Below are 27827 nucleotides of genomic sequence, written 5' to 3' on the forward strand. Positions count from 1 at the left end.
CATAGCAGCACCCTAACAGATATATAGGCTGCACAACCTTCTGGATTGCTTTTGATCTCTAGGGTTCTACATTTGCAGGTACAAAACATCTACATTAACTATAAAATCTACAATGACTACAAAGCGCTACCACATTGGCATGCTGGATGTCACCGTAAGTACGACAACTGTGACACCAAAAAATGAGCACACGCCCAGGTGTGCCCCCCCCCCCCCGGCCTGTTCCTTGGTGAGGCTCATGACCACGATCACTGCTTTCACAGCCACCAGAGCCAGGCCCAGTACTGGATTAGACTGACCCAAAGTCTTTCCGGGCACAATAAATTCCCCATATCCTTGCTGTGGGGTAACGAAGAAGCCGATCAATTAGATAGCGCCGCCTTTTCACGTGGAGCGAGCCATTACGTTAATGAGCACTAATCATTAGCGAATGAAAAAATGGTTATTACTTTTTTTGCATGAATAATTAGGCTCTGCAGTATCACTTAAAGGCTGGTAGATCATTAAAGTAATTGAATGAAGCAGTATAGTGTGTGTATCATTCTAAACCAGATAAAATGTCATTTGGGTTCAATGTTAGGACCCAGTTCAGCGGTTTCATGACAGTTCCGAATTATATTACAAATCAGAAAAAAACATCCAAATGAATATTGCAGTTGGATGCTTGGTGAAATTGCCAAGCCGTAAATGGTAAGTACTCTCCAGAATGCAATTCCTGATGCTTTCCAATAAAATCGTAAATGTCTTCATATTCGATGCCGTGGCTCTGCACGAAATTGAATATGCACTTCATGACCGCTGTTAGCAAAACTTGAGAAGTACGAGTACCGTCCCTGGGCACATGGCGTACTGTGGTATTACATGACTGGACTGAATTTATCACGAACTTTTTTTCAGAATTTTGTTCTCTTTAAAATATGTGTATGTGCAACAAGAAATCTTTTTATTCTATTTTTATTTGAAAAAGGCCACAGTTTTTCTTTGTCTCACTGGTGCAAATGTATTCTAATAAGCATGATTAGTGCTAGATTATGTGCGAATGTACTGCGTTTGAATTATTTAAGATACAGACAATGAAAGTCCTGGAAAATGAACCCATTTACATCTGCCCATTATAAGTGTGTGTAAAAACACTTGTCTTTAGATGATTATTTCCTTTCTGTTAAACACCGTAAAGGAAAAGCCTTTCAGAGCAGTCAGCACCTTCAAAGGGCTGGTTTTGAAACGCCGAAGATTATCTGGGGAAGAGCCTTAATGACACGTTCCCGTTTCCTTTGTGGACATTTAAATTTCCCACATGCAGAACAAAGAAGCTTCAATCCCCCATGCCAATGTTGTCAAAAGGTGCTCGAGAATGCAATATCTGTTCATCGCGTATGGCTGCGGGCACAAGAAGACTAGCCAACTGTGAGCTTTATTCTGAGCGAGACGCATTTCTAAAACGCATTTTACACCGCACTTTTAAATATAAATTGGGTTCATTACAATAAGTGAGCTATTTTTACAAGAGGATGCACAAGCATGAAATAAAAAAAAAAAATGTTATAAAAATATGGGATTTTCTTTCTGTTGTAATTATGCAATTAAATTTCAAGTCTACTATACAGGCCACACATGCAACTGAGCTCCACGATCTAATTGGAAATCTGTCGTTATGTATGTAGTGGTTATGAAACAGTCCTAGACAGGACAGGTGGGCAGACTCAAGAAAGACCTATATTTATTCTGAATGTCCATGACAAGTATGCCTCTTGTTATGCTATATTTAATGTCAAAGGCTGTGTTTTCTAGCAGGAGAACAGAACCCCATTTGTCTGAACGGAAGACAAATGAGACACTGCAAGAAATTGGAATACCCCCCCCCCCCCCACACTCTCGCCCCCTCCCCAGGATATTGGTTCATGCCATAGTCTGGCAAGGCTGTTAGTTTTATTACTGCAGTTTTCACTAGAAATGAGAGACTCGAGTGGGTAACAATACAATATTCCATATCAGGCTACATCAAGAGAATATAATATCCATCCCTAGCATGGCTTCCTCATCACGGAATACTCAAGTGGTTATAAACCAAATCCTCTTTATCTACCACTCCAGCATCACGGACAAAATATTTATTTCACCTCTGCACATGCTGCCCCACCAGTGTCGTGGATGTAAATGGCATTTTTATATTGCTTTTATTAAAAAGGGTGAAACCAGCTGAGTGCTATTCCCAAAAATCCCGGATTTCTTGAGGATGGATGGAGACCCCACACCCACCTCCACCCCCATCCATCTCGGCGCATCATTTTCCCATCTGCAAGTTCATTACCACCAATAATCGACTGAATTCCACCTTTCATCGGCTCGTCATCCGTTACGGGCGTGATGCTGTTTTTTCCCAGTGTAAACCAATTTTGTATCTCTGTTGCAGATGGTATTAAACAAAGCCCTAAGAGTACGAGGCTGTCGGAATGGGAATGATTTATTACAAAGGGAGTTGTCTTTGCGTCAGTCTGTAGAGCTGCCGCGGCGCAATGTAAACTAATTTATATTCCATATTGCAGTGTTGCCGTACTTAATATTCTTGTCAGTGTCCTGGCCGTACGATCGGCTGGATTTCAGCAGCAATCAGGCGGCTCTCGTCCAGCAGTCCACGTACAATATGAAGCACAGATCGTCAGATCTTGCGGTATGCGTGAGAAACTGTGATACGGAATGGAAAGCCGGAGCAGGAACGAGGCGCGTGGCCCTGCCCACGGTGCAACTGCGGATTTCTGCAGCCGATGTGCTCGTTTGTTAACATAATTAGCCTGTGAAATACACGGCTCGTGTCATTGCGGAGCGCGCGCGCCATCCGCTCTTGGCGTGACCGGCCGTAAGCTGCAGAGCATCACTGTCACAAATACTTTCGGTGTTTTTCACGAGACTTAGGGTTTTTTTTTTTGTTTTAATAAAATGACATATCTTTATGGTGTAATTTATCTACAGAGATGAAATGGCTATGCACACATCAAAACGTTAATATCGCAAAAGAAAGCAGCTAAAATATTATGGTATTTATATTTGATTTCTATTCATTTGATTATTTTTATACATATTTATATAAGACAGATTTATAGCTATCACAATATTAAACTACATATTTATTTATGTGCATAGAAATATCTGAGTTGATGCATTTGAATTGGATTTAATATAACTGAACATTAAACCATGTGCATAACAACATTAGTGGGCATATTTATCACAACACCGTAACGGTCAGGCTTCCACTGGCTGCATTTCCTTTCTGTGATTTGCTAGGATACGTTGTGTTTTATCATCATCAATCGTCATCCTAATAGCCTAAGTCAGACTGGGCTAATTGCTCTTTATAAACTACAAGGCTGTCATTGAAACCCCCCCACAATATGATTCTCCATTCCCATATAAAACTGGTAATTAAGGTTCCGTCTGAGTGGCTCGAGAATTGATTTATTAAAGAATGGCAGCTGAGCATTGAAAGAAATCAACAAGAAGATTCTTTATTTTCCCACTCTTCTTTCCACGGTAGTAGCCTCAAATCTCCATAGAAAAACTGGTAATAAATTCAAATATAATAAAAAAAAGTTACATTTCCTGAGGCACCACGGAATGTTTAGCTGCCCAACTGAACTGCAAATCAGTGAAATTCCTCTTTTATGGTGCCTGAATACCATCAGTAATAGAGCACTGAGGATGTTTCTGCAGATCACCTGGCGTGGGGGTCCTGCTGGGGCTGCTGGTGCCATTGAGGCAGCTGAACCACTCGTCCCACAATGGCAGAGGTTTCGTGGGGGTGGGAGTCTGGGGTGTAAAAGGAAGAAGCTGAATTGAGGGCCGGGCATGACATACGCGTCAGCTCTGAGCCTTCTTGGGGTAAATCCAGGTCTCTCAGAAGTCCGAGCCCTTTGTTAGTGCAGTCGTTAAATTAAAAAAAAAAAAAATCCATCTATTGACACTCGTATACATTAAGTAGAGTTTGTGCTGGAAACAATAACAAAAGACCCCCCCCCCCAGGTCCCCTCACTGCTTCTACCCCCACACTATCCTCTAGAAGGTCTTTGTGGCCAGCATCACAATCAGCATCACAATCAAGCCAGTTCATTAACTCAAAAAGGGAAATAAAAATGTCCCTGAGGGCCTTGTTTTGTGTGAGGCTGCATGGAGTGCACATCTTCTGTTGACTTAAGCAGATATGAATGCATGACAGAGCCAGGCTTGAGCCTCTAATTGGCAACGCTTGTCCTCTGATCAATTTGCCGCTCTTGGAAGAATAGGGCAAAATCCCATTAGTATTCGCCTGTGGCTCAGCACCGCGTTTTTAAACTGAACCCATAGCATTAGGGTTCCGCTTACTGCCGGACCCACAGCAAGGTGGAGGACCCAGTCTGGCCTAGCGGTCCATAGGGCTGCACTAAGATCATTCATTTGATTTGGGGAATGAAGCAAAAAAAAATATGTCCTCCCTGTTCCTGTTCCTGTTCCTAGTGCCCAGCTGTGAGCTGACATCTGAACCCAGAGGTTCAGCACACCGCATGTGTATCGTGATCTAAATTCATTTGAGATTTTTCAGTTTGACCAAATTGGATTTGGCTCAGCTATTGACTTTACAGTTAAGTATCAACATACCACTTATGAAACCAATTGCTTTTGGCTCATTTAATCCAATTACTGTTTTATGAATCTTTGCAAATGAGGAATTCCACTTACATTTCCTTGCATCTCTTTCAGTTCTATACGTAAGCTGCAATCACATTAGTTATTGTGCTTTTTAAAGTTTTATCACATGATAACAGACCACAAACTTTCCCAAGCATTTACAGCCACTTTCCGCAATTCCTGCTACAGACCACTTTCCCCCTTTCTGGAAACTGCTCTAGAAGGCTTCTCAATTATATTAACACTCCAATCAGACAGAACCTGTTTTTAGAAAAAGTAAGGACAGACATTGATCCGATCTTTCAGGAATGTGTGGCTGGATGGAAATCAGTCCCTAAATGAAGGCCTCAGAGCATTGATTTCTTTTACAAGGCTTTATCTCTTCATTTTATATCTTTTACAAGGTCTGTTATGTCTACTTCTTGGTCAGGATTCATGGGGTAGATCAAGATTCTGTTTTGCGATAAACCAAAGAGATCAGATTGTTCAGACAGTTATTGTAACAGTATGGACATTTATTTTCCATGGGAAAAAAAAATATGTCTTCATAAAATATATGCGGGGCCCATCCTGTGATATTTCCAGCATTTAAATGAAGAGACTTCGGCTTTTGAAACTATAGACACTGAAACTACACGAGGCTTTATAACAATCGTGGCACAGATTCAGAAAGTGAGCATGCTGAAAGATTTAATTAATCTGTTTTGGCATTTATAATAATTGACTCCCTAGCTGACATAACAAAGATATCAACTTTAATTTGCATGACTGACTATGCCATTTCTACTATTCATGTAGGAAAAAAACAAAACACTGGCTCTTCAGTGATAAAATACTCGACTGCAGCTATAGAGGGATACAGCTACCAAAGAGCATTATGGGTAAAACTAGACTTAGTTTAGGTTTTGCCCCAAGCAATAAGGCAGCTTGCAAATATTATAGTTCTTACATTTTTTGAGGAACTGTAAATATCTCACCTGCCAAAGAGAGAAAGAACCAGTCATAAAGAGAATAAAGCACATTAGTTGATTTATGTTATTCATTCGTAAAAATTCAATACGATAATAAAAACAGGACATATTTTATATGCTAAGGGCTACTTTGGCAATGGTCCAAGGCTCACATTTTGGGAGCTCATAATTTAGTCTGTTTATTTAAGTGTAATCAAAGGGAGTTCATTTGATTAGGTAAATATATAAGGGTTAGAAAGCGAAGAAATTTGAGAAAAATGTTTATCGTGAAAAGTCAAAAAAAAAAAAAAAAACGTGTTTAGATTTGATCTCAGAGCCAGTAGCTAGCTGAAGAGTGAAAAAACTGACATGAAAAAGCAGCTTTGGAGTTTCAGTGCAGCCTGAGGTCTTAGAATTCGTGAAACATACTCATTCATATTTCATCACCGGCAGCATGTGAGAAGTCATGCACTGTTGTATTGATATCAACAGTTTTTGAGGCCCCAATCTGCTTTGCATCAATATTACATAGTGGACCAATCAGAAAACTATATCAGAGTCTACACACAATGTAACACAGACTGTGTGAGACGTACAGGCCAGCTAGACCGAGACAGGTCGATTCTGTGTTAATATTATATGCCTAACTAGAATGTTTATCCCAAAACTCATAAATATACATTATATACTGTACATCCCAGTACATCACGTGGATCTCTCGCCATTTCATAACTTTTACGGCAAATCAAACAGGAACTCAATCACATCAAATCAAACAGGAACTCAGCAATCTCAGCAAAGACGAACACTGTAAGAATTTAATATCAGACATATAAATAATGAAACCATTTGTGTAGAAGCAATAACTCAGATATACAGTAGGCAGTGACAATATGCATTGTGATAATACTGCATGATCAGCTCACGTATTGTACAAATGCCAGAAGTTCAGCTCCAACGTGTGGCACATGCAGCTGGTCCACCAAACAAAACCATAAAGTGCCTAAAAAAATCCCAAAATATGCTGTTTCTAAAATCACTAAGATGTGCTAAGCATTAGAGTGGGGTGCAGTCAAACCCCGTGAGTCCTGGTTCTGCTCTTGCCTACCGCCCTTCCAAAAACACAGTCTAATAGTGAATTTAAGTTTTATTCCCTGTCGTAATGGAAATACATTTTCTCCTCATTGACTGCTCACTTATACACTAAGAACGTTGATTTTCAGCTCTTCTGCCCCTGAATATTTTAACCACAGAAACTGCACACTCTGTCTGTATCATGACCATGACATTAGTAAGTTAGTAGACAATTATGAGAGTGAAATCTTTCCCCCCAGGCACAAGAACTTCCAGAGGGAACATTCCGAAAGCGTCTTCTCAGAATGTAGCTTGTTGGCCAGGCAATTGTTTAACCTTGAGCTTCTGGACCCACTCTATTCAGGTCGGTAATTTATCACTGAAACTGTTTCTACTGAAGCAAAACGTCAGTGGACATTTTTGTAACAATTCCAATGGAAGCGAGGTCAACTGCTAACCGGCTTCATATGGGATGACTTAGAGAAAATAATCTGTCCTGTCTTTGCGCTTCACCACACAAACAAAAATAAAATTGTATGGAATTTAGGTGTTACAAGGCTTTAGTACTGGGAAAAGAAAAAGTAGCACTTTTTTTTGAATGGTTGCGAAATGTGAAGCAGGACACCTGCTGGATCGCCTCTGAATTGACTTTTGATTGATCGAGCATGTCAGCTTTGTGCTAAACCTACCCAAGTTGTAGGAGTATTTTAAGACCCAGACTACAAGCCTTTCATCGGTGACATTTGACCTTGCTATGAATTCTGGGAGCGGTCAGTTGTCGAATTGTCAAAGTCCAGTTTGACGTGTTAATTCCCCCTTAGTTAAGGCATGAAGATCGGATGTTCTGGGCTGCATCTTTTCTCCCGGTTGCCACGGGTCGCTCGCCTGTTCACAGCTCCAGCTAAGGCCCAAACTCTGGATCTAATTAAGCTCCTCCTCCATTATGCTCTTTGATGAGTCAGCTACGCTTTCTTCAGAAGCATGTTTGAGGCTGGAAGGTTGGGGTAGGTGGGCAGCTTTTTTGCTGCGTATTGTGAGGACTGAGAGGGGGAATTGTGCCGTACTCCCAAACAGTGCCCTACAAAGCATGATACAGCTGCTGTTCCATCAGTTTGTGCATAAATCCATTTTAGGGGGCCTGTTCGGCAGATAAGAACAAAGGGAAGACCACTGGGCGAGTGCTGGGGTGCAGGCCTTTCACAGAGAACAGACTGAAATTTAGATTCAATACATGGAAGAATTCATTGAGATGATCCAAAACGATCTTAGTTTCTCTCATGAAATTATTACATACCCGGTTGTGTGAGCTTGCAACTGTATTAATATTGATTAAAATAATAATAATAATGAAACCATTACCTGTTCATTATACTGTTCAAAACACTGTCAAATAAAATACAGTAGTCATGAATCTTGCTATGTAGTTTGATAATTCACTGTGGTCTTTTCACCTAAAAGCCAGTAAAGATCAATAGAGACACATACCAAGAAGAAGGGCATGAAATATACACCAGTATATGTACTAGCAATCATATACTTAAGATTTTGTGTTTGTTTTCTCTGAATGTGTCCTCATTATAAAGGTGTTCCTTCCTGGTTTGCTTCAGATCACCCTTCCCCATTATTAAAATCACAATGGAATCAATACATAAAGAGGAAGAGAAACTTAGGGGAGACAAGAAACTATTTGACATATCAAGGTAAAACTTGGCCCTACCTTTGTTGTTTTTCTAAGATGAGCTCACCGGAGTTATTAAAATCCAGCTCAGGGGGGATCTGAAGGTGGCGAGAGGGGGAAAAAAGAAGAAAAAAGAAAAGACTGAGATTCTGATGATGGATGTTGAGCTGAAGAGAGCAGAGGAATTACAGACTCTGATGTGACTCTCGGGTCTTATTGGCAAATGTCAGCAAACAACAAATGAATCGGTTCAGCATTTTCCACATGTGGCAAGAACAGTAAAAGTGGAGTATAAGTGTACAATTTTGGCAGAAGCAGATCTGGTTTAGTGGTCTTCAGAGGGAAAAAAAACTGATTCTGGGAGACTTGTTGCTTTCAAACAAAACAATCAACTCGATTATGAGAATGAACCGCAGACATTATTAGTCCTGCTGCCAAATAATGAACTTAAAATCTAAACTTGACTTAAAGTATGCATACCTCACTGGGACTTTGAAGTGCAATTATTTCTTATTTGCAGAATTTTCTCCATATAGTGAAAGCAAGATGTACAAAGGAAATCCAATAAAAACAGATAATTAATTAAAATAATAAAAATAATAAGATAATTAAAATTAAAGAAAAGTTAACAATTCATGATTGAATTTTCAAACTATGCACCAAACCTAATTTAATTTAGTGCACAGGATCACTTGAACATGCCACTGTCTAGGTGGAATAATAGTGTTTTTCATTTTCAGAACAAAAATCTGTCTCTGGGGCCCTTGTGTAGATAAAGATTCAAGGAAAGACTAAGACCATGAAGTATAAGCAGCTTTTGAAGCACGTCAATAATAAAGTCATTAGTGAGCACAGATTAGGAAAAAACATTCCTCTAAAGACAATGCAGTCAGTCACTGAAAAGTAGAACTTGCACGTATCAAGCCCCCAGGTCAAGCTGTCTTACTGCTGAGGAGGGGGCATTCTGAAAGAACTGCAGGGTTCAACAGCTGCGATGAGAGATACAATGTGTTTCAGGCAACAAAAAATCCAAAGCACGTGAAACAAGTTCTTGGTGAAAACAAGCTATTGTGAAGTTTAGAACAAAAAATATGGTGTTGAGGGTTTGGATGAGGCCCAACTGAGACTATTTAGTCTAAGTGCTGAGCACAGATTCTGCGCAGTGCATTATATCATCCATTAGACTGGTGCAGATTCAGCGCAGTGCCGTGCATCATCCATTAGACTGGGTGCAGATTTAGCGCAGTGCAATGCATCACCCATTATGCTGGGTGCAGATTCAGCACAGTGCAGTGCATCACCCATTAGACTGGGTGCAAATTTTGCGCAATGCAGTGCATCACCAATTAGACTGGGTGCAGATTCAGCACGTTGCAGTTAATCACCCATTAGACTGGGTGCAGATTCAGCGTAGTGCAGTGCATCACCCATGAGACTGGGTGCAAATTCAGTGCAGTGCAATACATCACCCAGACAGCAGCCTCCCTCCAGCCAAGCAGAGCAGTGGCACCACCGTCCCGAAAGGACGCTTCTCATCAGCAGGGACTCAAATGCTCATTCTTTTAAGTAAATATACACTGCAAACAACAGACATATAGTTGAGGACAACCTTCTTAAGTCTAAGGCATTAAAATCAGCCCTTTTAAAAACTACCTTCTACAGGGAGAGGAGTCCTGAATCTAATTAACACACAGATAATGTAAAAGTACTGTGTGTGTGTGAATATACCCTGTGATGGACTGGCATGCCACCCAGGATACAGTCTGATTTAGGCCAGTGGTTCCCAACCTTTTTGGCACGCGACCCAACTTTTAGCATGCTAGCTCAGTCACGACCCTATATCTGGCATAGGATTAAATTAATGCTATGATCAAGCGTGTAGTGAAATTTATGCCAATCACTGCATACCACAAAAATCTGTTTGAATGTGCCAGAGAATTTGAAATTAAGCATCTGTGGTTTGGTTTCTTGGATTGGTTGAGTGTTCACTAAGTTTTGCGCTTAGCATTTGCTGACCCAAGACCTGTTTGTATAGGTTAATTCTATGATTAGGCTGGGAAATCTGATCATGGGTCAGCATGGGAGCTTGCTGTTTTAAAATACTTACATTTCAAACTCTGTCTCATGACCCTTTCAGAATTTGCTGCGACCTAAATTTGGGCTGCGACCCATAGGTTGAGAATCACTGATCTAGGCCTTTTATCCTGTGCTGTTTGTCATAGGCTCCAGGCCCCCCATTAACTCAGTCCAGGATAATCAGATGGATGGATGGATGGATGGATCAAATTTAGGTTGAGCATTTGGGACGTTAAGGTCTCCACCCATTTAAAGGGGTCCAGGGGGTTGTATGGGCTGTTTTTATTTTTATTATTGGGTTGGGTTTCAACCCCCCCCATATTTTATGCCCATGGATAGATGGATAGATACTTTACAAATAAAAGTGAGTGTGCTCCTATTCTTCGAGTGATCCTAAGTCCTAATTTGACCTGTCCTCAGAAGTTGATGAAAACAGAAAATAGTTGCCCAAAAGTACAACAGGTGCTTGTCATTCACATAATGCATTTGCCCCCAAAATGACTTCCTTTCACTCACAAAATGCATTTTGTACACAGTTGACAAAATGCATTTTGTGAAGGAAATGTCCTTTTTATTCATGTAATCAGATACATTCAGCCTTCTGTGCATGAAATGCAAGGTGCTGATATCAATTCTGTGCACAAAATGAATAATTCCTTTTGATGTCAGTGCATGAAAGAAAGCAAAATCTTCATGTCTTTGTGGACAAACTGTAACTGGAGTTAATCTCTCTGTGAACAAAATGCAGCAATATGTTATTTGATTTCATCATTAAATAATCCTTTAAGTGGCACAAAATGTATTTTGTGCATGAAAATGAGCACTTGACACTTGGTGCCCCCCCAAAAAAGTAACCACTAAAGGACTTTTTAATAAAAAATCCTTTGCATATTTAATTTAGAATTTAGGTTGACTACATAATGGAAACACCGCTTGGAAAATATATGGAAAAATCTGACTTTGAAGTCACTAAATCACAATTGCAAAGGCAGCTACACAGGTCAGTCACATTCAGGTGTGTTCCAAATAGCAGTTTGTGTTAGCTACAGAGTTGGTCTGATATATGTGAGTTTACAAAGGGATGTTAGTCAGGAAACAGAGTACCAAAGAGTCAATGTCCAAATTGCAGAGGTACGTGTGACATGCACTTCAAACTGATTTCTTGTGGCAAGGGGAAAAAAAATAAAAAATCGCCATACATTGTGACAACACACCATGCAACTCAGAGGAACACCAGTCACTAACAGGAGCTGCAAAACACAAACAACTTCAGAAATTCCCACAGGAGTGAATCAGCAGTGAGATTCCCATCTGCACACCATGAAAAAACTGGAGACCAGGAGTTTCACACGGTGTGTGTTTGTAGGTCGATACACAAAGGAGCCCAAAACCTGGACTGTTGATCAATAAAAAAATGACATCATCTGAGGAGTTCTCTTATGTTCTTTTTTTCTACAAACAGACAGGTTCTCATTTGGAGAAAACCAAATGCTCCCTTCATCCTGCAAGGCTTGTGGTGGATTGGGTGAGATGATTGTTCTGCATCGTCTGACCCCCTTTGTCATATAATGGCAAGAGAAAATGAAGCCATTTTACAGGACCAGGGGCAGCAGATCTGCACAAAATAGAACCTTCTTCCCACAAAGAACTTTTAGAAGATTGGTCCAGTGACACACTACACATGATTTTCCTTATTAGTCACTTGATATCCTTATATGCATTTGTCATATTTTCACAAATTGGGACAACAATAGAACAGTCTGAATATTTTGCAAGACATTGCATGACATGAAAAAGATTAAAACATATGACTGCCGTAACACTCTGAGCTCTGAATTTCGTCATACTAAATGCACCTGCAACAGCACATGCTGCTCTGGCAACAGCTGGAGGAGGAATTTTTCTTGAATTTACCTTTGATGTGCTTGTTTAACAGATGCCAGGATTGACTAAGTAAGCAAACTTTCTTTGCCATCAAGGCTAGAATATCATAATATTTAGTGTTAAATTGCTTATAAGTGTTAATTCTGCTGGCTGCTTTGATGATACCTCTCACCTTCAGTAAAGAGAAATATATTTTATATTACAGGTCATTCCAGTAGTCAGTAGAAATTATGTAATGCTGAAAATTGACCTAAATGGAGGTCAGGGTTTCTACAAAATGTATCACTTATATACATGAGAATGCTCCTAATGCCCATGCATAGCATCAACAATATAGTGATATACAGCTCTGGGGAAAAAAATGAAAAGATCACTCTATATATTTTTTTTTTAATCTGCATTTTTAAGTCCCGGTTTAATCCTGGTTTTCCTGGCTGATGGTTACACTGTGAGACAGGCTGCAGTCAGAAGTACACAAGAACAAGGTGAAGCAGGAGACACTGGCAATGACCAAAAACCAGCCAGGTAGAGGGAGGAAGTGACTTCCTAAAGCCAGAGATGACACTCAACTTATCCAGCAAGGCCTCATAAACTGGAGGATGACACCAAGTGACCTTCAAAAAGAATGGGAAACATTAAGTGCAGGTGTGAAGTACACTGCTAGGACAAGTTCGTATCAGGTTCCTAGAGGCAGGACTGAAGTCTCATAAAGCAAAGAAGAAGCCCTTCATCAATGAGAAACAGGGAAGAGCCAAGTTGGGGTTCGGCCCAAAAAAAATAACATATTATTCGCAGGCACATACTCATAAACTGAGAAATGAGTGAAACCGAAAATTTGTCTGTGGTCGCCTAATTTTTTCCAGAGCTGTATATACAGCGAATATATTTACAACATTCCATCCAAAACAAACAGGAGAGGGAGTGGCCTCTTGTACACAATCTTACTGATTTATGCTTCACTGAGCTTCAGTAAAATTCTGTAGCCCATGCACACATTTCCTTGAATCGAATTATGCAAATTATGCAAAGTCACCTGACACGAGCTACTTTGACATGCAAAGCTTGCCAGCGACAAGAGTGGTCTCCTGAGCTTTAGGGAATGACATGGACTTCAGGGCTGGGAGTAGCTAAGGATGAGATGTGTTCACAGCCCTTCTTAGGGGTCAGACGATGGCTGGTTCTAACCATTCAAAGATGGTTACCAAAAAGATCATCTCTGCAACCTCCATGTTCAGAGGCAGCAACAGCAGAAACGCGAAGCACCGCCAACAGATTGTTGCACGTGGTCCTTTTTGATTGTATGGTATTCTTTACATTTAGCTGCCTCCCCGATACAACTTCATTGGACCCAGAACCTGCGCTATGGTCACATGCACGGTGCCTAAACCAATCTTGCTCAGAAAGCGAACTTTATGTTGTAATCCAGTTGGTTTTCACAGCTGAAAAAATTCCCTCCAGCGTTCCCAGCGTCAGATTAATGTGGCCCCCGCTACCCCAGTCCCAAAGTTAACATCGAGTTTTGAACGGGATTTTACGACTCTGCACGATTCGAAATGCAGAATAAATGGCTGGACGAGGTGAAAAAGGCACGGTGTAACACGAGGCGGCACAGCGTTATTGGCGCTGAGAGAAACCATTAATGTTGCTGCCTTAACCCTTTTTAATGAGGTCTTTTTTGGGCAGGAAAATGAAAAGACAAATTGCACACATGGCAATGGAAGACTAGCATAATTTATCCCACAGGCCATGTGCACAATATGCCTGCTGTCCTCTATGGTCCACAGCTGCTTCCACTGTATTGTCAGGGATGCCTTCAAACATTGAATAGGGAATAGCACAACTTAATAGAACATTGCCTACCTTCTGCAATAAGCGTTCATTATGTCCAATTAAGGCCCGCACAGTGCAGGACTTCAAATCCCTGTCCATTTAAACAAGGATCTCAATATGTACAGAATTTAGCCTGATATTTTAACAATTCAGAGGTATGATTAATAATTCAGTTTGTTAAAAATGCCCCTCTTGTACTCGTCATTAGTAAATGACGAGTACAAGAAAGAAAAGGTGGGAAAGAAGAAAGAAAGGTAGGAAAATTTAGGTATGGGATTGGGGGGGGGGGTAGAGAGGAGGTATTTCCAGCAAGTTTTCTCATTGGTGTTGATTATCTTTGGTTAAAGATGACATTGGCCAGTTAGGAGAGGGGAGGGAGGGTCTATTAAAAATGACAGCCGTTTCATCCAGTCACTGCTGACCTGCGCGGAACCAGTTGCAGAAGGTCCAGCACGGGGATTAAAATCCCAGTGGGTTACCTTTCTGCTGCTACTGTCTTTGGGTTCATAGGTCGATGGCCTTTTGGCAGGGCACCAGTCAGAAGGTAACCGTTATCCGCTGTCGGTCCTGTGGACCGCCACCAGCATCTGAGCATATGTCACACGCCCCCAATGCAACTCACATTGGTCCCATTGTACAGCAACTGGGGTGTGCAGAGTTTTATAAACATGAATAATGGATAGAGTCCTGGTGATTGTCAGTAGCCTAATTCAATTCTGTGCTTTCCGTTCGGATGTTACTGTGGATGGAAAATCTGGCCCAGATTAAATAATTAGTTTAGTGTGGTTATGCATTGGAAGGCTATCCAGCCTCTCACACTTGTTGTGATGCTGCTGAACCCAACCAGCTGGATAAAAACAGCAGAGGCTGAGCCCGGTCTTCAACCCTTAGTTTATTTATACAGTTTCAACATATAAAACTGAGTCACATTTTAATTGCAAGCTCCATATTGAAAAGCCAATAGTTCTTAAGGATTTGCATGTTTAAGAAGGCTTTTTTTTCCTTTAAATGCTACAATAAACACCCTTGTGCATATTCAACATAGAGAAGACTACTATTCACACAAAGTGGGAGTGCCACCTGGTGGCCCAGTCAAGATGCGCAGCCTGGCTTATTCTGAAGACGGCGAAAGGGAAGCAAGAGCGGAATGAGCTCCGGCGATTCAGTGCCGGATCAGCCCTTCCTACCCGATGCATTTGAACATTTCATCCATTAGTCTGACTGGTCTTGTGGTCCCTGTTTCTATTCGGTACTCCCATGAACATTTAAAACAGCAATCAGCACTGAGCCAGACAGAATATTCAGCTGTGGAAATCCGTAGGTACATCTGTCCTATTAGTCTATTAAATAATACAAGAAATCAGACTTTAAATGACTGTAAGGTGTATTAAATAAGAACCATCGTAATCAATCCTAATCAAATGAAAGAATGTACAGGATGAATCTTTGACAGTGGAGTGATGAGCGTTAAAGGATTTGGATCCTCTTTGATGATCTTTTCAGCTACACCAGCTGTGTCCTTTGCTACTTACTTCAGAGGGGTACTGCGAGATGGGAGCAGGAGCAAGTACAGTAATTACAGACATATCATTGCAGTTCCCTCTCAGGAAAGAGACTCTAATAGGCTGTGATCTCCAACCCCGACTGGCAGGACACACACACACACACACACACACACACACACACACAACATATTCATATCTTTATAGGGACTCTCAATTCATTTATATGGATAAAACCCTAATCCCAAGAACGACAACCTTAATCCCTACTCAACCCTAACCTTAAGCATAAATAAGCAGACAAGATACACGACTTTTGCAATTTTTTGTTTTTTGATTGCATTCACAGATATGTATAAAAATTAGTTTTACCGAAAAAATGCCCAAAAAATAAAAAGTTAGAGATTTTTTTTTTTTTTATCACATTTTGGGGAAATCTGATTCCCACAATGTGATAATTTTATACACACACACACAATGATCTAGGATGTGCTTCGATATGCTTCACAGAGGACCTCAGCACAGATTGTAGGAGAGTCTTCACTGATCCCTGTATTCAAACACGACACGTGGGGGTCGGGGGGGATATAAAATGGAGCGGCAGACATCTAGATCAAAATGAAACGGCGCAGAATCCCGCATCCTTTTAACTAAGATGTTGTCATGGTGGACACGGCCTCCCCTACCAGGATCACCGGGGGTCCAGCTCTGGATCCTGCTGGGATCTGAAAGCTGCTCCCATAAGGCCTGATGAAAGCGGCAACAGGAAAAGACAGATGAGAAGGCAGTTTTGAGGGCGTGGATCCCCAGATTTCACCCCGGCGAAGCCACGCTGACAACGTCTCAGTCACCGCTTACAGAGCAGCTCCCGCCTGCTTGGGCTATGAGGAACAATATGCTTCATAGTGGACGGCAGCGAAAGTGCTGTGCAATACAGCACAGCAAAGATCAATTAACAGACACCATCAGCATCGAAGAGCACAGGTAAAAGGCAAAGGAAAAAAATATTTTTCTTTACACTGCATGAGGATGACAAAAGTAGGCCTGCTTATCCGAGACACAGACCGCGGAGAATTTTATATACTGGAATCCCTTACAAGTCTTGGTTGGATATAAAGCTCATTCGCCCTGCACACATATTCCGATGAAAAAGGACCACGTCGGCTAGCTTTATGGTAACCAATTTCTCCATAAGGTAGATAAAACCAAATATTAGAGACAAAGACTGGAATTTTATACAAAATATGTTGCTTTACTGCCCAGGAAAATCGGGGATTACCATTTTTTTCATCATATTAAATATAGTTATTATCATTTTCTGTTGTTTTTCTCCCCCAGTTTCATACGCTTGGGAGATCAGTGTTTGTCGTCACGACAACAAGCTATAGAAGCCTGGAGAGACGGTTTCCATGGCGTCTGCTTTGTAAGGCCTCTCTCTCTCTCCCTCTCCCTCTCTCTCTCTCTCCCTCTGCCAGAATGCAAATATTTAATAGTTACCATTAGACAAGACCATTTGCAATCATCAGATAATGAAGATGGCCTTCAGTGACAGACATTCATGCAAAAGTATTTTTCTGTTTGCAAATTAAGGTTACTTTTCCCAATTTAAAAGCATATTCATAACAGTCATATCAGACTTTACATCAAGCAAATATGTCATACGAACAGCTGGAGGTGCAGGTATAAATTATTCGTTATATTTGCTACCTGACTGTAGGCTTTATTTCCTGTGCTGTCATTCACATCGGAACTGAAAGCCGTTAGTGATTCATACTTCTTTACATAAAAAAAATTAATGTCTATAATAAGCCAGCTATTATTACAGTAACATACTACCAGTTAAGGGCTCCACCTGGGCAATAGGTCTGAACCCCAAAATGGACGCTGTCATTGTAAGTTTCAGAAGGGTGCCTTAGTTTATTTGCGAGAGCCTACTGCCAGCTGGGAGGCTTATCAGACATTATCTCAGTCCTGAAGGGATCTTCTGGATAAAACGAGACACTCCAGCGTGTGAGGGCCACTAGATGAAGCTGCACGTGTACACCATGTTGACATTGAGATTACCAGAGTACAGTAAAACAAACCTACGAGTAACAAAATAGTAACAAAAGCCAAGTAATGTGTGTCTGAATGGTCTGTGTGCCCTGCAATGGGTTGGCGCCCCAACCTGGGTTATTCCCTGTCTTGTGCCCATGGCTCTGCCCCCCCCCCGACCCTGCATAGGTCAAGCAGGTACAGAAAATGGATGGATGGACCAAATCTTTTAAGAAAGAGCAAGAAGGGAAATATATTCACATGCCCATAACATGGCAGCAATGTTTATATTAAAGTATAAACAACACTAATGAAGCAGCATCTTAATCTGCATGTCAGTACTGGTGGCTGGAGTCTCTCTCCATCTGAAGTCCCACTTTTTTAGGATAAATCACTGCACTAACTGTACCCTTCTCTGCACAGCTTCTCACACAGCACCTTTCCCTAATGGTCACCAAAGTGCAATTATTTTATGTATATAGATAATTTTATTAAATTCGGTGAGACACATCCTTAAATATTTTACTCAGTCGTTCACAGCTGATGGATGATATTGTGACTTGGGCAAATGAGTGGCTGGACATTGTACGTCATAGTGAATCTTCCACTTCGTTATCCGACGTGGACCTTTTTATTGTTTGTTTATTGTGCACTTTGTCTTACCTTACAACATGCAAGGCTTGGCAATTAGCATTCATAATTTGAATCTGGTCCTTAATTAACCTTGTTTGTATCTCCTCCAGTTGATGTCCTGAGGCTAGAACAGAGGAGCCTGAAGAGGTTCTGAAATCCTATCTAGATGGAAGGCACATGTGGGGGGGGGGGTGCTTTGAAACTGGTGAAGTACCCCCCCCCCCCCCCCGACACATACACTTACAATAGATACCACCACCAGGCTATGGTTAGGATTAGAAAAAGTATGGCATTTTCAGGCATCAACATGTGTTTTTATGACAGTTCTGCTCCCCTGTAGGATAGGAAAGCACAGATTAGCATGCTTTAGTACTATATTTCCTACTTTGTAACACCCTACGGCCCCAAATTAGGGTCCTGCTGTAAAAGTGACCCCACCCACTATCGACTCATGTACTAATAATCTACAGAGCCACTTACGGTAAAAACACAGGTTAGACGTACTATGTAATTCAAAAATCAGTGTATGCCATTTTCGGGAGATGATTTGATGTTGCCTTGTCTCATCTGATATTTTTACACTGACAAATAACACCTTGCACATCAGAGGAGGTGACTTTCACAAAAATACATTTTGTCTCCTAAACCCAAGACTGAATTTGAAAAACTACATTGTAAATGACCACCACCCTGTCCAGGAAACCACTGGAAGATGGATGGTATTGCAAATAATTAACATTTATATACATATATACAGTTTATCAATATGAATATGGAAATAAAGGTAATTCATTATATGACGTGTGTTTGCAGAGGGATATTCAGGCATGATGCACAATATTCTCATGCACTAATAATTCATCTCCATTTGTTGAGCCAGCAGAGAGTCATAGTGAACCCAGGTAACATGGACAAAAAGGCAGGAAGAATCCCTGAATGGGATTCCAGCCCATCTCAAGGCAGACGCACAATGGGCAATTCCAAGACACTAATTCACCTAATTCTAGGAGGAAACCGCAACACAGGGAGAACACAGCAAAATGAGGATCAGGCATCAAATCCCACCAGGTGTGAGACAACAGCGCTATGTATTGAGCCACCATACCTCCCACAGTAATAGCATTAGTGTGATTTGACCAAAAAGAGAACGGAAATAAAAGTGGAATAAGGAAGACTCCTGTTCTTATCTAACAAAATTTTTATCACAAACAAATAAAGCTTTAATCAGCGAAAAAATGTTAATTTAACACAATACATGTAAACACATGGACCCCAGTATCAGCCTTGTGGTACACCACTAGTATATCTCCAAGCAGAAATTAGTCTAGTAAGTCAGATATAAATCATTATTAAACATTATTAAAACAGTGTTTAAGATCTGTGTTACCATCATACCATTAGTTGTAGCAATGAATATGAAGTAATGGAAGGAATAGCAGCTACTTAATCAGTGGCTGTTTAAGTGCTCTGGCTATTCATTGAGCTGTATTGATTTTCACAGGAACATCACTGGCTCTTCTGGATGTGAAAGGGGCCAGCCGTGTATTTTTGTGTTGGCTTAGCTGGCAGGGAGCAGCCCCGGGCCTCGGAGAATGCAATCCCTGTTTATAAAAAGAGTTTCCCCATCTTGAGAGATTTACTGAGCCAATATTGGTCCTCGTCGAACAAGACAGACTAAGAAGCTCATGGAGAGATTTCTCGCCAGGCTAGTAAGGCCCACCATGGTACATTACCAAGGGCCCGAGTTTAACGCCACCATGGCGAACCCATATGACACTGCAGTGAAAAACATGGGCACATATAGTCTGTGCACTGGAGAGGGCTGATTTAATGCCATAGGCATGTGCACTGAGACTCCAGTTCATGTAACAATTAGAGCAGAACACAGACTCAAAGAATATAATCTACCATCCTGTCATGGACACAATGCACCAAGATTATTTGATTAAACGATCTGATTGGTAGTCAGTGTTTCTCAGGTCACATTGTTGCACCCAGTTTATTATTCTAGGGGATTAATTTATACCGTGACAACTACACTTAGGCGTCCAGATTGCCTTTTTTCACTGATTACTGCAAAACTATTTCTTTTTGTATAGCGAGATGCTGATTGCCAGCATTAAACGTAGCTGTTTTCCAGTCACAGTGCGGCAACTGCAGCATGACAGACACTGTCATCTGCCAATGTCATTTCACGCATGGATTGGTGTGAATCAATTTTATTCCAGGGAACAATTACTGAAGATTGCAGATCTGCTACCCACCTCCCTTCCCCCAAACCCCCCCCCACACACACACACACACACACACACACACCATCACAGCAAAAGATCATTGCATTCTCCTTTATCTGTGTATATATTGTAGTCTTGTTTTGCATAGGTGTAATGAAGCTACATCAAGTTGAGTTATTTGAGCAAAATCCAAATACGAGTTTAAGAACTTCAAATTGCCCGGCTATTATCACAGATTGACTGTAACAGTGAAACATGCTGTTCATTTTGAATTCATCTAACACAATACTTTAAACACATTAAATACTGCATGGATTGGCTTGAACATGAAGGTTATTTTTTTTATTAATAAATGCCTCTTATATGTCATTTTCAACAGCAGTGTAAAATGTCCTTCTACCTGTCAGAATAAAGCGTTTTGTTTCAGTGTAAAATGGTAATAGGTGCAGAAAACATTTTATTCTCCAGCAGGAATCATATGCAGAAAAAAAAAATCATGCTTCTTATTTATAGATGCCAGGATGCAGTTGCAAACTGGAGAGCCTCATTAACTGCCAATGGGGTTACCCGACCCTGGTGCTTACTCAGCCAATCAGAGATCCCAAGCACAGCAAGGTCCTTATTTTACATGTTATCGTCTTTGAACTTGGGGGGGTTGTGAGACTCTTTTTGTGATTGATGTGGAAATTCAGACAAAAAAAATAAAAAAAATCGAAGAGATTAGAAGGCAAATGTACAAGGCTGTATCCTCAGTTGGTGCTGATAACTCTTTGTTTGATATTTGTCTGTGGATTGTGATGAATTGACATCTGTGATGGGGGACGTGAGGGGTCAGACTGCTGAAGTGAGACTTAAGTAAATTAGTGATATGACAATAATCAGTGTGTCTAGACTTGGTGGCATCCTCTTTCCAGGGGTCAGAGTATTTTGATACTGACGTACTTTTCAGACACGCTCGGGTGTTTGTTTGAAAACAGCAGCTTCAGCAGAAACGCAAGATGCTTCTGCAAACAAGTTAACAGGGACACTACAAAAGGCTAACAGAACAACTACAAAACGCAAAATACCGCACTCTCAAACACTGAAATCTGCACAGAACAGAGGTCTGTCTCTCTCTCTCTGTCTCTCTTGGGCGCCCCATTATTTTTAGAATCCAAACAATATCTTTGTGAATAAAAGTGAAAGACTGAAGCAAAACGTCTAAGATGAACCACAGCAGGACACACAAAGCAGCTTATTCATATAGTCTAGCATGTAGAATAAAGTATAAGATTCCACATGTTAAATTTCCTACAGAACTCTGTGTTTTATATTACAGGGTGTATCCGTAAAGTACTATTTATATGAAGGAAGATATTACCCAACTGATATATTTCACTGTGGCTTCACGGGTTATGAAAACTGTACAAAATTGACTCTCCAGATAATATAGGGACACGAGGGTCAGTAAATCCGTCAGGTACTGCCTTATCTTTCAGGCTGCTGGTATGAATTTGATATTACATCTGTGGTTCAGCTCACTGCAAGCAGCCGTGAACAGGTTTCACAATGAGAAGGCATCCTGTCCATTTCATTCCTTTCCATTCCTATTTCTGTTTTTGCATCAGGCAAATACCCTTTTTAAACATTATTTTTATGTGTTAGCTTTAGAAAACTATAACAGACATTATATAACATTTCTATACATTATTTATTACTGAATTCTTGGTAACCAGCAGCTGGAGCTATAAGAACTATATAAGCTTTACAGTCTTACTGGAAGACGAGTATTTAAATGCAACGCATTGCAATGTCTGCTACCCATAGACTCGTTAAAATTTTAGTTTGATGTGAAGTATTTGACAGATATTGCAGGGGGACTTGAAAGGGATTCAGGCGGCCATACTGTGGTAGATTTTGAAGTTGTATATAGGAGAAAGAAGGTTCATAACGGAGCTGGGGTGTGAGGTAAGTGCATAAGTGCATTATCCAAATTGTGTGTCACCATCAGCGTCGTGCTGTTATGATCAGCCCTGTTGCTGAATGAGCTGGGCAGGAACTAATTGAGCAGCTGGGCGCGATGTCTGTCATGTCTCACCTGGTGCTCAGGGATCTCCAGTGCATAGCGGATGACCTGCTGTCCATTCCCACACTAGCTCCAGGCTGGTGAGCAAAGAAGGGGCATCGCTTGTGGATAAAACACTTCAGCTTGTAATGTCCAGTCTCCCTGCCCCGCCCTCTTAGCCTCTGGAGGTGGGGGCGGTCAGGCCTACGTGATGCCCTTCGTACAGTAGACATCATCCAGATGGAAGCAGGTTGATGATTTGGCTGTAAAGGGAAGCAGCGCAGGAGTGAAGGGCTATTGGGCCAGAGGCCTCCACACCAGGGCCCATCAGTAACAACCAGGACAACCGTCACACTACAGACCATCAGTTCCAGCTGCAACCTGACTCAATGTACACGCGATCAATCTTGTGTTAATGATAAAGAATTCCAATCCTACTTGCTGAAAGCCCACCCTCACACCCCACTATCTATGCAAAGTTGCACAGAAACACACTCTTTAAAAGAACATGTGCGTGAGCCACTCACTTCTGCTTGACAGCCAGCCGCAGAAACAGATGAGACACAGCATTGTGACATTTTCTGTACTTCTATTACTTCACTGGGTTGGATGATGTGGGTTAAAAGCCAACAAACCATAACTTTCTCTGACACCCACCCCCCTTTCAGTGACCATTGATGGATTCTCCCTGACAAAACATTCATTATCACCCAGAACAGGCTGCTTACTATAACCTCTGCTTCCTGCGCCGGCGTTTCCTTTGTTCGGTGTTCTACTCAGATCGAAATGGAATGGAATGGGTTCATTTCATCAGCACAGCCTGCTCGCAGCTGCTGACAGACGCTGGGAGGTGTCCAGCGGATCGCTCATTATTGCCGCGTGTTATTTCAATCGTCCGTAATGGTCCCGAAATGGGTATCAGTGGCAAACAAACATTTTGTGTTGATCTCGTGTTTTTGTGAGCGAGTGGGGAGCCGTCTGTCATAGTCGAGTAGTTGTCACTCTTGTAGGACACTAACAGCATCCCATTCGCTGGTAATATTTAAATGGTGAAACTGACAAAACTGAATCCGTCTCCAGCACAAACTCAAACTGGTAGCCGCAGCGGGTGCCATGCAAATGACGATCAGATACAGAATTATCTGAAATCTTTTTTAAAAAGGAGTTGATTTGAATACACACAACTCGACAATCAAACCTGTTTTGCTTTTAGGATGTTTGGATGTATAGATAATTCATGATCGAATGTTGTAATAAACAGTACAAATTTATCACCTGCATTTAATATAAGCACTTGTTACAGTTTGACAAATAAATTTATATTCTGCCAGTGTAATAGTGAGTTGCCACTTCAAGTAATACTAACCAGAACAGAGAGGATCTTGTCATAACAGTCTTGTCAATTATACAAGTATAAAATTTATCATGTTGAATTCAACATCTATTCCTTACAAAATGCATAAAACTGTTTGCAGAAAACTGACGGGAATGCATTTTAGGAATAATAGCAAACCTAAAAAATGAAAGCTGAGAAATGCAGTAGCATATATAAATGAATTGATTCAGGTTGTGTTTAATGTCTGAGCATAGACTTCTTTTAAATGAAATATGTCTTTTCACAAGTATTTTCAGCAAATACTAACTTTGAAATAGCAGTTGAAATATTATCAAAAATGGTTATGATGATATTAAGGCAAATAAAAACATCAAGTATTCCATCCAGGTCATTCTAAGGTTCTTTTTGCCGTTAGCATATGAGACAACTGAACAAATTAATTGCATATGCAAACCATGTGGACACAACTGTATTTTTTAATGCTGTTCAGCAAAGACTGGGATGAGTCACAACCCAGATCCGTGTGAGAGCGGATCACTGTATGTGGGGGGGGGGGTTATACACCGTGTGATGAAGTGTGTTTCAGGATCTGTAGGAGGTTTATCCAAAACATTGCAAGACGTACAAGCTGATGGGGCCAATCAGGACTGTCACTACAGCTAAAGTGGCAGTGACTTCATTTGGCAGGACACACACTGGTGACATATGCCGATGGTTTTGTCTGGACCATGCGACCCCATCCTCCCCGCTTTAGAGGGCTGCCCCCTCTCTATCCACACAGGCCCTGCTGAAAACTCCCACCATACTGATCCCCGATGAGTCAGAGCAGAACAGCCTGTGTCAGGACATGCTTCTGTAGGTGATGGGGCTGCATAAAAACTCAGCAGGTAAGAAGCCTTCAACAACCATCTGAGGAACGGGACTGTCTGTTCTCTAGGCCTAAGACCAGAACTCTAACAGAAGTTTAGGAGGAACCCAACTAAGGGCACAAGGCAGAGGATGCCAGTCCATCGCAGAGAATCCTTAGAAGGAAGAGTATAAGAGCGATGGAGCAAAACTATCTGGAGGGAACTTTTGTGGTATGAGAAAACCATAATTATACATTTATGGGGACTCTCCATTCATTTCTATGGGGAAAACTCTAATCCCAGCTCTAACCTTAACCATACCTGTAAGTAACCAAACAAAATCTTTGTGGGGACCTGAAAAATAGTTCCCATAACATCAAGATAGCAGGTTTTTATTACACTGTAGTCCCCACAATGTAATGTGAACCTAATCCACACAGACATACTGCGCCCCACGCCACCTGTACAATTCACCAAAAATGTCATTTTAGCTGGACATTTTATATTTCTGGATGAGATCCAGCCGAGAGCTGCTCATACGAGCAAGGGAAGCAGGACGCAGGACCGTTTGAGCCGCCCACAGAGTCCATCTAGTCAGTCCTGTTTTAGTTACGGCGAGCGCAGAACCTGAACTCGCTCACTGCTCCCAATTACAAGGCAGCTCCGGAGCTATCAAAACAGCCTCTTCACCGTAATAATGCTGCATTCTGCTAGGCGACCTCTCAAATTATAATCATTAACACAGAACATAAACGGGGGATGTGTAATTAAATGAAGCGTGATGTGGCAGGGCTAGCGGTATGTTTATGTAGGTAGTGGGGTGTCTGTGGATTGTGGGCAGCCTCACCTACGTAGCCCGTGTGTCTGCCCTTATCAGGCCCCTTTTCTCATAACACGATTATACGTGGAATCACATAGGCAGGTTTTCAGTGTGTGCAAATACTACTGGAAGGAAGCCTGGGGCTTTGGGACGATCCAGAGGGGACAAGCAGAGCAAAGCAGAGAGGAGCACAGCTATATCCTGACAACACCATAGACCTCTATTCTGAAGGTCTAACAGCCAGGCCAGTGATTACAGACTAAACAATGACTGTGCCCAAATTCAGGAGCTGCACCCATCTAAGGACTGCGTTCAAAGACCGAACGCGAGGCGCCTTCAAATGCAGCCTAGGAATGCATCCTCGTTGTGGAGGATCCACCCCGGGATTCATCGCACAAAGTAGGAGTTTCCCAGCTAGGCGACAGGAGATGCACTTCATGACAGCGTGTGACGGCCAAACCATCCCATTCAACAGAGCTTTCCATTCCACATTCGAAGAACAAAGCCTACAAAGGCTACGTCTTCTTAGACCACATCCCTCAAAGGATGCAGCCGCTGAAATCAGACACAGCCACGTCTGCTCCCTGGGATTTGAACTCATGACCTCTGCAGTTAGCACAGGAACACCGAGTATGATACTAGATTATAGACACCCTCCCCCCAACTCCAAATAGGACACATTGAAGTACACCCCATGATTGTGTTTCAACCAACCCGTTGAGTACTCTGCAACTGTGACTCTTTCCATTGAACTGGTTGGTTCAGACAAAATCTTGGTCTGGATTTCTACTTTCTGAAGCTGAACTTTCCACCCCAGCTCATGGCCAGCAGGACACCAATACAGTGATACATTCTCTCTTGGTACTGGTGGAATATCCAGCATATGGACGACACCAATACACGCGCAAGGAAACTGACTAGGTAAGTGCTGTAAGTGGCAACAGTGACCTTCAGAGAGCAGAGGTCAATGAAGAAGGTTATAAAAGAAGGAATAGAAAAAGCAGAATTGTAGGAAGTGCAAAGGTATCCAAATAATTTATATTCCCCCGACACTATAACGTGGTATATAGCATTTTCAAAAGCAATAATATCCTGGCTAATTTTCTCATAAGGATTTTGGATTTTAAAAAATTGCAGGGTGCCATATTACCTTAATACCACCCAAGCGTATACCAACATCTTCAAAACTGTCCATAAGAAAAAGTTTACCTGTTTCACTACATTGCTTGTATTTGTGTTAGTTGCAATACATCTGCCTTCTCCTGATCTGGTGCCATATCACTGCTGTGTGCAGCACCGACCGCGACCGTGTGCCTCCACCAACAAACATGCTATGAACACAAGCTTTCATATGCCGACCGTCCGCAGCCCGGAAGCACATGTGAAAAAGTGAAGAGTGAACTAACCTTCGGGTGTGAAGAACAAGGGCGCGTTGCTAAGCTGAATCCACCTAATGGTCTCCCTGATAACTTTAAATGTGAAGTGAAGGGCATTCAGCCTTTCTTTGAAAAAGAGAAGTGCTCCAGCAAATTAAAACCAGGAGGTCTTAAGAGAATTCATTAGTAAATATGTGGAGATGCAGTTGTTAAGGCCTTCAGGTCAAGCTGAAGAGCATTTCTGCACCCTTGCAGAACAGGCCCCAAACCCCGATGTATTCACTCATCCACAGTCCTTTAATTACTGGCCTATCAACACCTTGTAAAACCCTAATTGGAAACAGCTGTCTGCTTGTTTCGACCTCCACCCCTCCCGTTGCCTTTTAAAAAATCTGCAGCATGACAAATCTGACATTTACTAATGGATCTATGGGTCTGCAATAAACTGTCTGAGAATGATCTGGTTCAAATTACCCTCTACTGTCTCTGCCAAATGGAAAGCCGGGCCTTCGTGAGGCCTGAAAACACAGCGGAGAGGCCAGCTGCAATTCACCTTCATTTATCCATTAAAATCAAATATCAAGACTTAGACATAGTTCTCTAAACACTGAATAGTTACATCTGTATTTGCGTACACACACATACATACTCACTCTCCCAGAATTCTCTGCAACATTTGTATGAATTAACCCCTGCGACAAACCAACCTCCTTTTCCATAAGAGGAAGACAAAATGTTTAATGTTTGTGGCTGTTTCAGGCAACGACACTGAAATGTGAAAATATTGTAGCTAGTAAAAATGCACATGATGCAACCAAATTATTAAAAAGTTCAGTACAAAAATAT

At 41.5% G+C, this 27827-nt stretch overlaps 1 protein-coding gene across 1 annotated transcript in view; it reads right to left on the reverse strand.

Moving 5' to 3' along the window:
- tox3 (TOX high mobility group box family member 3) overlaps positions 1 to 27827 on the reverse strand; it is a 146975-nt gene that overhangs the window by 111611 nt on the left and 7537 nt on the right. Inside the window, exon 2 of the mRNA XM_023845567.2 lies at positions 8404 to 8462. The gene's annotated coding sequence lies outside the window, so the exon portion shown is untranslated. The remainder of the gene's footprint in view (positions 1 to 8403; positions 8463 to 27827) is intronic.

The sequence above is a fragment of the Paramormyrops kingsleyae genome, chromosome 11 (assembly GCF_048594095.1).
Source record: "Paramormyrops kingsleyae isolate MSU_618 chromosome 11, PKINGS_0.4, whole genome shotgun sequence".
Lineage (NCBI taxonomy): Eukaryota > Metazoa > Chordata > Actinopteri > Osteoglossiformes > Mormyridae > Paramormyrops > Paramormyrops kingsleyae.